This window comes from Octodon degus, unplaced genomic scaffold (genome assembly GCF_000260255.1).
Source record: "Octodon degus isolate 3935 unplaced genomic scaffold, OctDeg1.0 scaffold00105, whole genome shotgun sequence".
NCBI classification, from domain to species: domain Eukaryota; kingdom Metazoa; phylum Chordata; class Mammalia; order Rodentia; family Octodontidae; genus Octodon; species Octodon degus.
In genome coordinates, this window is record NW_004524681.1 from 1,419,347 (window position 1) to 1,431,534 (window position 12,188).

At 49.5% G+C, this 12,188-nt stretch overlaps 1 protein-coding gene and 1 long non-coding RNA gene across 3 annotated transcripts in view; both read right to left on the bottom strand.

The window, feature by feature from the left end:
• Positions 1-7,363, bottom strand: part of LOC111818867 — a 14,814-nt gene extending 7,451 nt beyond the window's left edge. Inside the window, exons 1-2 of the long non-coding RNA XR_002822749.1 lie at positions 7,353-7,363; positions 4,796-4,799 (exon numbers count right to left, since the gene is read on the bottom strand). This is a non-coding gene — a long non-coding RNA (uncharacterized LOC111818867). The remainder of the gene's footprint in view (positions 1-4,795; positions 4,800-7,352) is intronic.
• Unc13c (unc-13 homolog C) overlaps positions 1-12,188 on the bottom strand; it is a 429,116-nt gene that overhangs the window by 297,107 nt on the left and 119,821 nt on the right. The gene's annotated exons all lie outside the window — the stretch shown is intronic.

The window sequence follows — 12,188 nt, forward strand, 5'->3', positions numbered from 1 at the left end:
TGTTAAAGGTAACACTAAACTTCAGAATAAAAGATTCAGTGATTAATATAAAGTCATCCATTATTAACTTTACTTTGAAGTTCTAAAGTAAAGGAGGAATGGTGGCTTTAATCCTTAGGACCTTCACTGTAACATGCAGAAAATGGAACTGCTAGTAAGGTGAGAAAAAGAAAGCATAGGCTGAAATCTTGACTCCCAGGTGGTGAGAACTGTTCTCAGATAACTCAGTTTCCAGACTATCTTCCTCAGGGCTTATCTCAAGAGTGCAGATGACAGGAGAGGGGACCGACCCTCCGGGCCCACCCGGATGGGGCTCTGACTTCTAATGATCGTCTCTGACCTCACCCCCTATGTGTGGCACGTGGACACAGACCGGCCGTGGTGGACACACCTGCAATCCCAGGCTGGGGAGGCTGAAACCAGGAGGATCGCTACGAGTCCGAGCTGCAGAGTAGGGCCCTGTGCCAAATACATGAAAAATAAATAAATGTCCCCTCCAAAAGCATGAACATTGAAGACAAGTAAGTACTTGGGGCCTCCAGAAGAACACTGGCCGGCTCAGGTTGCGAGGGGGAGCGCGCCGGCAGGGCGCAGTGGGCTGTGCCTGCCGCCTGCACTGCGGCTCCACACCGGGAGCGAGCCTGGGTTAGGGCCAGCGAGCACGCGCAGACGAGCTCACCTGCAGGTGAACCGACCAACCGCATCTGGAGATAGGGAGAGGCAGGCTGAGGGGCCAAGGACATGTGGGCTAAACTGCCATTATCACTGCTTGTTGTGGGGAGGGGAGGTGATAGTTCAGAAAACAAACGCAGTGTATTACATTTTTTTAAAACACCTTTATAAATCGGTCAAAAAATTATAGTCAGGAGGAAAGACAATATAGATCATACAAAGTGGAACTGCAGTGAGAGAACTGGACCTGGTACTTCAACAATTTACCATTCAGTTAAAAATCAAATAGCAATTATGCTGCGCAAGAAGTCCCTGCCTACCCTAGCACTACTAAGTGGCACACGTGGAAGCATGTGGCACCCGTGGCTGTTGGCTTTGCAGAAGTATCAGCAACAGAACAAGAAACCACTCCATTGGCCTCCTGGACGTTCAGATGGACAGCAGACCGCTATGTAGCCCCCAGAGAACATGAGGTGGCTCTCTCCCTGCTAGCACAGGAGAACTTGCATGACACGGGAAGTGAAACATGCTTACCAACAGAGGCAGGGCTGCATAAGGTTCCTGCCACCTGCTGTTTCACCCAGGTAAAGACAGATCTAAATCTGCTCGTAGTACACTGCACGGCGGGACCCCTAAGGAAACGGCTTGCCTGAGGAAACCCACGTGTGCCCGGGGGGTGCTTGTGGGCCGTACACTAACACAGCCACCCTGGGCTGGGGCTGGGGCCTGGCACCAAGACCCCACCCGCAGCATGGACACCAAGCTCCACGGGTGTCCCTCGCTCCTCATTGGATGCCATAGCATTCCCAGACGTCTGTGAATATCTTCCTGTCCCCACGAATCATCCCTTGGTTCCTGTCGATAGGGAACACCTGTGAATGCCATTAAATACTGGGTAAGCGCGCTGTTGAGGGGAAACGACAGGAAACACGGTTCCTATGGGCTCGGCACCGACATAGCACTTCCAGGGCACGGCCAGCCTGCAGCCGGGCGGAGCGGCAGAACCGGCGCCTGAGTGTGAGTCGTGCTCTGCTGACCCTTTGAGCTTTTATCATATGCATATTATTTGTTTTGCTACACAGAACTTATTTCTTAAGCAACAGCTCTGAGCCCTGAGATGGAATTTTGGCCTTGCCAGTTACTGGCTGTGTAAATCTGAGTCCGTGTCCTCCCCATGGCAGCGGGGGTGACAGGACCACCGAATTCAGAGAGGTCAGTCACCTCAGGGGCAGAAGGCTAGAAAAGTCGGCCTTCCTCAGGGCCCCGCAACGCTGCCCTGAGTGAGGCAGAGCCCCTCCACGCTCTGCGGGGGCACTTCCAAGCAGGACCCTCTACCTGAGGGGGACTCCATGTCTTCTGGTTTTCCTAAATTATTTAAGTCTATCTCATCCTTTGCTTCAGATGGGTGTCAGGTGGCCCAGAGTCCACTGAGAAGCTGGTGATGGCAGTGTTTGCCCCTTTTATGAGCACACGATCTGAACCTGGCCTTCTAAACTTTGTCACAACAGACATGGACTCATGACAGCAAACCTCTAAGTTAAAATGCAATCAATTTTTATCAAATCATCTTCATTATCTCCTTTTCCCTTGCCCCAAATATCTAGAAAATTGCTTCCATTTTCCATTTCATCTTGCCTCTACAGACCAGCTCCGGGCCCTGACAACTCCTCCTGAAGTTGTCACCACTTACAGAGCTCATTTTCCTAAGAGTTATTAAAGATTTAGGGGCGCACTGGTTGCGTAAATGTGCTTTTTTTTTTTTTTTTTGCAAGTGCTATTAAAAGAAATTGAATTTTTTAAAGTGGTACCATGAAAGGGCTCACTTTATAGGCGAAATTCTCAGTAGAGTGCACCCAGGAGCTGACCCTCGCTGCCGCCCTTCCCTCAGGAGCTGACCCTCGCTGCCGCCCTTCCCTCCCACTGCTGTGCTCCCAGAGAGGAAGACACAGGCCCGCCTGGGCCACTTTTACACCTTCTGCTCTGATCCTGGACAGTGGCAAAGAACACACGCGTCCCAGAGGGGCACGGAAGAGCAGTACTTAGGATAGACAGTGCCACCCACCTGGCATCTTTTCATTTTACGTGCAGAAACTTCAGTTTTCTAGTAATAAAATTCATTTGGGGGGAGTATCATTTAGCCGCCGTCCAAGGCTGCGAGAGCCTGAAGGGTTGGCGCCAACACTTTCCTAAAGCAGTGCTGTTGCTATGATGGAGGCCCGCCTCGTACGAGCAAAGTCGGCGGCCGGCCGGGCAGCGCAGTAACCATCAGGGGCTCTGCGCTTGCATCCTCTTGCTTTGCATCCAATTCAAGGCTGCTATTAAGAGAAATAACGTAGGGGCCGGGAGACGGCTCAGTGGAATAAGCGCTTCCCTGGCAAGCGCAAGGGCCTGAGTCAATCCCCAGATCCAGAAAAAACCAAAAGAGAAATAATGTAGTATCTTCAAATTGCTTAGCAGAGTATTGCTCATCTACTGCATAGAGAATAAATGTAACTTGCTGTCTTCAGTTATTGCGATCATGAAATATTTTTGTATAAATTTTCTATTAAAATCATATATATTTGATTATAAAATATAATTCTATTTTATGTGATTACTATTTCCTGTTTCCACCTTGTGAAATCAATGAATACTTTTCTAGACTGTGACGTATCTAATTGAAAAATTATTTAACACATTCTGAGTTTATCTAAAACAGTTTGTGCCCTCTTATGATACTGAAATTAACTTCACATATGCTGGTTTGCTTCTTAAGGGATGTAAGGTGAAGTCCTCACTTACCCGGCTCTCTGTGCTAGCTCTTGGGGAACTGGTGGTAAAGAAAAAGACAGTGTGGTTCCCAGTGAACTGCACTGTGTAGTGGGAAGAGAATCAGTCAGGTCCCTGCGCTGAAGAGGGGAGCACACGGCTGGCTGAGAGGCGTGCAGAAGACACCCACGTGCCCCCTGTTGAGTATGGGGTGTCCCCCACGTCTCGTGTTGGGGCTGGCCCCCGGCAGCAGTATTCAGCAGTGGGGCAGCGGGGAGCTGACTGCCTGTGGGCTGGAGAACTCGTCCGTGGGTGAGGTGAGTGGCCTAGCACTGAGTTTGCAGCAGACTGTGTGGCCAGGAAAGAGGGGTGGGGAGGAGAGGCCTCGCTGGAGAGGAGGGTGGCCAGGAGAGGCGGCGCTCGTCCTCAGCCACCCTTTCCTTGGCCCTTCCCGTCCCACTTCCACATGTAAGCAGCAGCGCCTCTCAGGGGCCTTCTGCCCTGGTGTCTCTGCCCATGAAGCTGTGAGTCCCAGTAAGCTCGCTCTCCGTCCTGCTGTGCGCCGGGGATTTTGTCCCAGCAGTGGGAGAGTGACCCATAGGACATGGTGCCTCAGGGGTTTGTTGTAAAAGAAAGGCACTGCCGCAGAGGTCAGGCAAAGCTTTCTTCTTGGAGAACGACCTGACCGACAGCTGACAGATGAACAGAAGCTAACTATGCGCAGGGCAAAGCAGGGCATGGTGGCGAGCAGAGGGAACAGGACTGGGACAGAGCAAGCCAGACATGGGCGGGGCGGAGGTCCAGGTGGGGACACAGAGAGCAGGGCTGAGGCGCTACAGAGACGCACTGGGACATTTTATGGGTGCTTTGGGTCTTTATTTGGAAATAGCTTTCAAGGCACTCTCAGAAATGTGTGTGTGTGTGTGTGTGTGTGTGTGTGTGTGAACTCGTACAAATGTAAAAAAAAAATTACAAACTTAAAAAAACACCTGGTCATTTTGTGCATAAAATTGACCCAAGCCACTGTTCTGCTTGCGAGTTTTTCTGTGTGACAGTTTGATGGCTGAGGGCAGCCTGAGGTAAGGCAGAAGCCAGGGGCTGCTCCCACTTCTCAACTGCGTCGATGCGAACCTGCCCCAAACTCACGGAAGCGAAGCTGCGCTTAGACGGAGACGGCGCGCACACAGCCCCACTGCAACCCGGGACGGGCTTTGCGCACAGTGGGGGACGACTTTGTGCTCAGTTGTAACAATTTTTTTTCCTTATTTGCTTTGAAAAAATGTACTGTATGCTATAAAATTGAGAGATAAATTTGATTTTAGAATTGTGAAACATGTTGCGTAACTGAGGAGAAGATATATCAGCATCGCTATACTTGACTGATTCTACAGTTTTTCTGTGGCTGAAGATTTTTAGGTGCCAAATACATGCTAGAATTTTCTTTCAATGAAAGAAATCCCATAAGGAATGAATAAATGGATAATTGATGAAATAAAGAAAAACAAAAAAATCTGCCATAGGAAAGCACATAGACTTTCTAGCTAACTTTCTTACTGGCGCTTGCTACCATGGAAATAAGTGGAGCCTGAACACGTGAACTGAACCAGGCAGAAGTCATCCGAAGGACGGCAGCCTGCGTGGCAGGCTACAACACTGGAAAACTCAAGTTATTCATTTATGATCACTTTTCAGAAGGATTCTTTTTTTTTTTTTTTTTGGTGACTCAGACTGCCTTAAGAAAAGGTCAGGTGCAGCCTGTGGTGCTGGGGATCGCCCCGCAGCCGCTTGCCCCGCTGAGCTGACCCGGCAGCCTCCAGGTTTTACGATCACTTTTGTTGTTTATCTCTTTTTGGTTTTTTTGATTGTTGTTTTTCTAGCACAGTTTATCTTGAGTATTCTTTTAATTGTAAAGAGAAAAAAAAAGAAAAAGGATATGGAATTTCAAAAGAAAATGACAGGAAATTAACAATGGTTATCATGTTGCGTCTTGTTATCTTCCGTATCCAGCAAAGCAGCTGCTGAGATCCCCAGATCCAGGCATGCAGTCGGCCAGAGGACCTAAGCACCCGCTCGCTGCTCTTGCCCACAAACGCACAGAAGGTGGCAGCCTACTTACCCTAGCTGTCTTGGGTGTGCGCGCGTGACAGGCAGCATTCCTTTTATTCTCCCCTCTTCTTTTTCTCCTTTTCCCGCCACAGTTCTTTCCTTTTGAGCGGCTTCTTTCCCTTCCACAGTATCTATTGACCTTTTTTATTTTATTTACTCTTTCAGTTTCTAACACTGAGGTGACAATATGATGTTAGGAGACAAGCGGGAATTTTAAAGTTAATTTTAACAGATCCACGAATGAGGTGACAGGTTGACCTTCTGAGCATCTTTCGTCGCATTTGCAGGACCTTCTCCACGGCCTTCTCTTGGTAAGCTCATGAAATTAGGTCTTGCATACTTTCCACCTGTGGAACGTCACGTTTCATAGCTTTAATTCTCTGGAGGAACTCTCCGTGGTTCACCTATATCGTGCACCTGCACTTCTGTCCTTGAGTAGGTTAATTTTTACCTGAGGTTCTCCTCTGCCGCATCCAGCGCTGCCGCACTGTCTGCTGGTCTGCGCATCCGGGCTGCGGCTGCAGGCTGCCCTCCCACCTCCTCACACTGTGGGGATCGTCAGGATGCATGCACACTGGTGGCCGCCGGATCACCTCCTCCCTGGGCCAGGCTGCAGGCCACGTTGGCAGGGCACCACGCCCGCTCTCAGCTCGGCCAGGAGCCTGCGCTCTGGCTGGCTCAGTGCTGCTGAACAGCTGTGTATCACTATTCCTCCCTGGTCCCCAGCCTGTCCCCGCTCGTGCTTCCAAGAGTCCCAGGACCGTGCCCCCTCTCTAAACGCCTGGAAGCCCCCGGAGGTTTCAAGTTTTGTCTGCTGGGTTCCCTGCATCCTTCTCAGTTTGGAAGCATCCCAAGACGAGGCTGCTCCAGCATGTGTTCCTCAGGAAGAAGTCCAGTTCCTTCCTTCTGGGGAAGCCCAGGCCCAAGAGTCCCTACGACTATCCCCCGAACTTCTGCACGGCTCCAAATTTGGCAAACAGACCTCAGCAGTCTGTGGGATTCTAATGGGCCCCGTGAGCCCCTCACCGAGACTGTGCCCACTGCCCTTCCGTGTGAGCCAGGCCTGACCCGCAGTTCTTGCGGGAGCTGGTGGTCTGCCCAGGGAGGAGAACAGTGGCCGTCCTCCTCTGCACCTCAAAAGGTGGCGTGCCTGGAGCTTCCCCTTGCTTCACCCACCACACCTAGCTCCTTTCGGGCACTGCTTATGAAACACAAGTTCCTGAAGAGCCCATGATGCTCTCGTGTGTGTATGATGACATTTTACTGTTTAGCTTTTATTTTAGAATTTGGAGTGCCCCAGGAATAGCTGGAATGCTCATTGTTTTTTGTTTTTTTGTTTTTGAGACATTTGTGAGAAAACCAAGAATGGCTGTGGAGGTTCCTGAAGAGTTATGGGGGCAGGGGAAGACCAGGAAAGGGCAAGACAAGAGATGGACCCCCCTCTCTCCTTAGAGGGAGCCCTGGAGTCTCACTTCCCACGAGGTAGAGCTGGTCTGAGGGTCCAGTTTGCAGTCAACCCAACCCCGAAGCCCTGATCCCAGTGCTTGAGAGCCACAGCTGGTGGCCCAATGCATGGTTTACTGAGCCACAAACAGACTATGTTCCTTTACTTCAGGGAAAAATATAGTAAAGTAACAGGAAAGATGGAGGACAGTGGATACTGCTGTCTCTTTCAATCAAAATAACAGACAAAAAGAAATACTGCATAAGCAAAAACTTCACAATAAAACACTGCTGTAGGATATGGACCACAAACTACTAATGAAAGTGATAAAGAGTGAAATAAATAAATGTGACAGAATGACTGCTAGCAACCTTCATGACACAATGAAGGCAATAACATTTTTCTACTATCATTCCTACTGTCATATCCCTTTCTCGGGCACGAAATAACACAGCTGTTACAGCTTAGGAACACTTGAAGAGGTTGAACACAGCAGCAACTATGAGTGCACAGTAATACCCAGTTATTATACCATAATAACAGTACAGGCAACAACCTGCAAGGTTCATGAAACAATTCATGATACCTGAAATTATAAGGCAAACACTTAAATATAAATCTTGTTTCACGTCATCAGGAAAGCTCACAGAAGACCTTAACTAGAAGACAAAGTAAAAAGCAGGGATCTGTTGGTGTCACTCCCCTTTTCCTGGTTGGTTTGTGGTCTCCCTTTAACCGGTCTGTGGGGAGAAGCTGGAGACTCATGCTAGCAGCCCCCTGCGCCGCCGGCTTTTGGGCACTAGCTCCAGTACCTGCAGCACCAGGCCCCTCAGTGACAGTGTGGCTTTGGCCTGTAACTTCTCACATCCTCCTGTATGCTTTAAGTGTCTCTGGGTCACTTATAAAGCCTAGTGCAATGGAAATGCTCACAAACAGTCCCTGTCCTACTCTGTGTAGGGACATCCAAGAAAGTCTGCCCCTGCTCAGCATGGATGAGATACATTGTTCTCAAATACCTTCCACTTGCAGGTGGTCTGGCCAGTGAATGCAGAAACACCCATACAGAGGGCTGGCTGTAGTTGTGTTTTACTCAATGACTCCCATGTATTTATATCTAAACAGTAATCTGCGTGTAGATGTTCTAAGAGTATGGGAAGCGTCACACCTAAGTTGTATGTGTGGATGCTCAAAAATTTCTCGATTATAAAGGACCTCTTGGGTTAGTTTTAAAGGACAACCCAGTGACCAGTGTGGTCATTATCTGAGTTTAGACCAACAGTACTTCTGGTAAGTGTTACCACCGGCATCACTTTTATTCCTGTTGGTGGTAGGACTCTTCGTGGAAGTACTTGTAGACTTGTGCTGGGGGAGGATTTCTCTCTCAGCTACCTCTTAGATGCGCGTGGTGGGGCCCCAGCAAGGGTGCCCGTAATGTTGAACACAGCCCCTTAAGGCTGTGCTTCACAGCACCTTGGAACTCTGTGGGTTTCCAGACTCTACGTGGTAACGAGAGTGGCGCATCACTGCGCAAGGCTGGGGCCAGGCCATCACCAGGGCTGCAGCCCAGACGAGGGTGTGTGCTTGGGGCCGCCGAAAGCTTCGGTTTAGACCTAGTGTCTCAGTCCTCCAATGTCAAGGCCATGTCATATTGGTACTTTTGGGGTGCTCTCTGGGGTGCTCTCTGGGGTGCTCTCTGGGGTGCTCTCTGGCAATGCCGAGTTCATGCTTCAGCGTAAAGCTCCCAGGAAAGGTCGATAGGCCAGTGCACTTTTTCCATTCTCTCTGCTTTCCCTGTGTATATGTTGTTAGACTTGTAACTGGATCCTGAAGAATGATTTGATACAGGGCTTGAGTCCTGATGATTGTTCCAAGTTCATTTTTGCACAGAAGGTTTAGAAATGCTATTACAATAGGAAAACAGGGATTGCGGGAGATTCTCTAAGGGGGGCTGCTTGCAGGACTGAGCTAAGCCAGCCCTCAGCACCCAAAAGGCAGGAGGTGGCCAGGCACATGGTTTCTCTGATGAGCCTTCTGGAGCCATGAGCCAAAGCGAGTCCTTCCTGCTGTAAGCTGCTTGCTCATGTGCTCTTGTGGCAGGGGACGCTGACCAACACAGAGAGACATTAAGACCTATGTGTGTGAGCGACCCCTGGACCAAACTGCCAAATTGTTTGAAGCAAGTTAAAACAGAAAAGGTATGGTTCAAAATTATAAGCAGTACTTTTTATGAAACATCTCTCCACTGCTAAATAAGCTCCGAATACTCGAATAAACCGACTAGTGTAAAAACACCCACATTCTCAGAGGAGATGTGATTCGTACAAGAGAAAATCGTCTGTTGTTTTGCAATCATTTAAGGAGGAAACAATACCATTAGCACTAAAAGGAAGAAAGAGACAAAGCAAGAAAGAGAATATGTTCCTACTTATTCTGTGAGCACAATCCTTCCGTCAAACCCAAGTGATATCAATGGAAAAGAAAACCAGATGCCCACTGCTCTCATGAACACACAGAAAATTCTACAGACCTGCTCTGCAAGCCCCCCAAGGGAAACTGCATCCTGACCAAGAGGGGTTTTTGTGAGGAACACAAGACTGGTGATATCGATTAAGTTCACTTACAAGCAAAGGGAAAAGCCTGCGTGAAAATTGGGAGAGATGTGAACGCATCACGTTTATGACTGCAGAGTCCTCAGCCCAAGAAGCCACTGCAGTGAGCAACGTTGGGGAGAGTCTGCAGCGAGCACCCCGCAGCAAGGCCTGGGCTCCCCAGAGGGGGTGGCAGGGGTCCCCCTCCTTCCTCCTCCCCAGGCTCTCCTGGAGTTGCTGGTCAGTGAGTTAAGGCAGGAAGAGGAGACCGCACCCCCGCGTGTATCCATATGTTGTTTTTGCATGTATTTATACATACACACTAACAACTTTTATCTAGAAAACCCTTAACAATCTGCAAAAAGTGTTTAAAAAAAAACGTGGTTTTGGCAAAGTAGCAGAATGCAAAATTGGTATTTCATTTATAAGAAACAATAGAGGTAAATTTTTTTTTAATTTTATAACAACATCCAAGACCATAAAATACTTAAAGATTTATTTAACAAATATAGAAAATTTCACATACTGGCAACTACAAAAGCAAAACACATAGTGAAACTGAAGAAAGCTACACAAATGGAACAATAAATACTCCATGTTCTTGGGTAAAAGGATCTTTATTTTAGGACGCCAACCTACCTGCAAGGTCACAGCAATGCATTCCTAATTATAATCCCAGCAAGCATTTTTGGTAGCACTTGTGAAAGTTTATCTACAAAGTCAAAAATCTCAGATTAGCTTTCAAATAATCTTGAATGGAAAGAGCAAAACTGCGGAGGGGAAGCTCGGGTCTATCAAGGCTTCTTACACAGCTGCGCTTACCACGGCGATGCAGCACGTGCACCAGGAAGGCGCGAAGGCCCCGCGCTCGGAAAAGTAACTAGAAACAAGTAAGAGGGCTGAGAACTGAAGCCGCACGACATCGGAAGGACGGCCAGGCGGGCTGCTCTGGAGGCCCCCGAGGCTTCTCGCCACTGAGGAGGACTGAGATTCCGGGCAAATAAAGCTATGGGGGCTTCAGATGGGTGCTCCCCCAAGTAGCTGGTCACAGAGTCCTCACGGTGTCGTCCCCTACAGGGAGTCCACAATAGACAGCGGTAGGGGACAGGCACAGCTCAGGGAGCAGCTGTGGTCCTGGCCAGGCAGCCCAGGCTTAGGTGAGGCCTGTGATGAGTGTTCCTGGGCTGCTGGCCACACACGTGTGTTTGCACTTGACACACACTCCACAGGTCTGCAGGTCACGCACCATCCGGTGGAGTCCTATGTGCTGGGCACCGGACACTGCTGAGGCCTCTGCTGTCTTGCTTTGGGAATGGACAATCATGAGGCAATCTCGTAAGCATGGCGCGCTCGGGCAGGAGAATGCCTGCTGAGGCTGAAAGCAAGCCAGAGAGGCCCAGGCGTGGAGGAGGCACCGTTCTGCTTCAAGCTTTCCCTCTCTCGGAGTAACCCGCTCCTCCATTTTCTAACTCTCCTCTAATCATGTCACGAACGACACACAACGCCATCACCACACTTCTTGCTACTAACCAAAGTGACCTGACTGAGGGGTTTGGGAGCTTGTGCACTAAAAGCTGGGCTCTTCCTGCTCCCTACTGCATTTTGAATGTTTTCTTTTGTCTTTCAGTCCTTGCTGCCCCCGTCAGGCACCTGCAGTCCGATCGGGCCCCTGCGCCCACATGTAGCCATGGACAGCGGCTCGCGAACCTCCTCCTCTCCTCCATGGTGACCACGGATCCACTTCTTTCTGGAGCCTGACAGAAATGCCCCAGGTGGGTAACCCACAGTTTATCATGAACAGCAGGATCCTCAAAAGCAAACGCCTTTGCTTTAAAATAAACCCTGGTAAGGATCCCCCAGAAGAACTTGGGGTGCCCCCTGCCCAGCTGGGGACCGGGCTGCCCACACACCTCTCTAATCCAACCGTGTAGGACACAGGTTGTGAACAGCAATGGAGAACAGCCTGCACCATGCTCCAGTGCAGTGGCTGCTTCTGCCTCAGAAAAGTAAGACATTCTAGAAAGTAAAGCAAAAGCTGTCACCAATGTTTTTAAATTTTTAAAAAACTGGCAGCTTTTCAGTACCACAGTAACATTAATGGCATTGTCCAACATCCCCAAAACATGTAGGTCACGTTCCCACGTGCACCCACACTTCCTCTGCACTGCTTGCAGAAGTGAGGTTTGGCTTCCACCCATGCCGAGGCTTGAGACTGACAGTTCCCTGGTACCCAGCACTAAATGACTCCGCTTTGCCCATTTCCTTACTAGGATCCTGCAGGTTCAGGCCCCAGCTGCAGGAAGACCTTGGCATCCTCAGTCATGCGGTGCCTTTTTCACACATGAATGCTCCTCAGGGGGAAACCGAGGCAGTCACGCTGCAGCACGAATGTCACGATGGAGGTAAGTGCCGCTCTCCTTCTGAGCAGCCACACGGGACTGCAGGCTAGCCGGTGGACATGGGAGTGCGGGAGAGCACTCAGTTTTTAAAGAGATTTACGGAGCTGCCCCTGTGTACACGTACGTAACAGGTGCAAGAAGAGAGTGATTTAAAAAGTAGATATTGCCCTGGCTCAGATGAGGCTTCCAGCCTTGTGGGAGAGGAGGCACGTCAGAGGCCTCACATAGAGG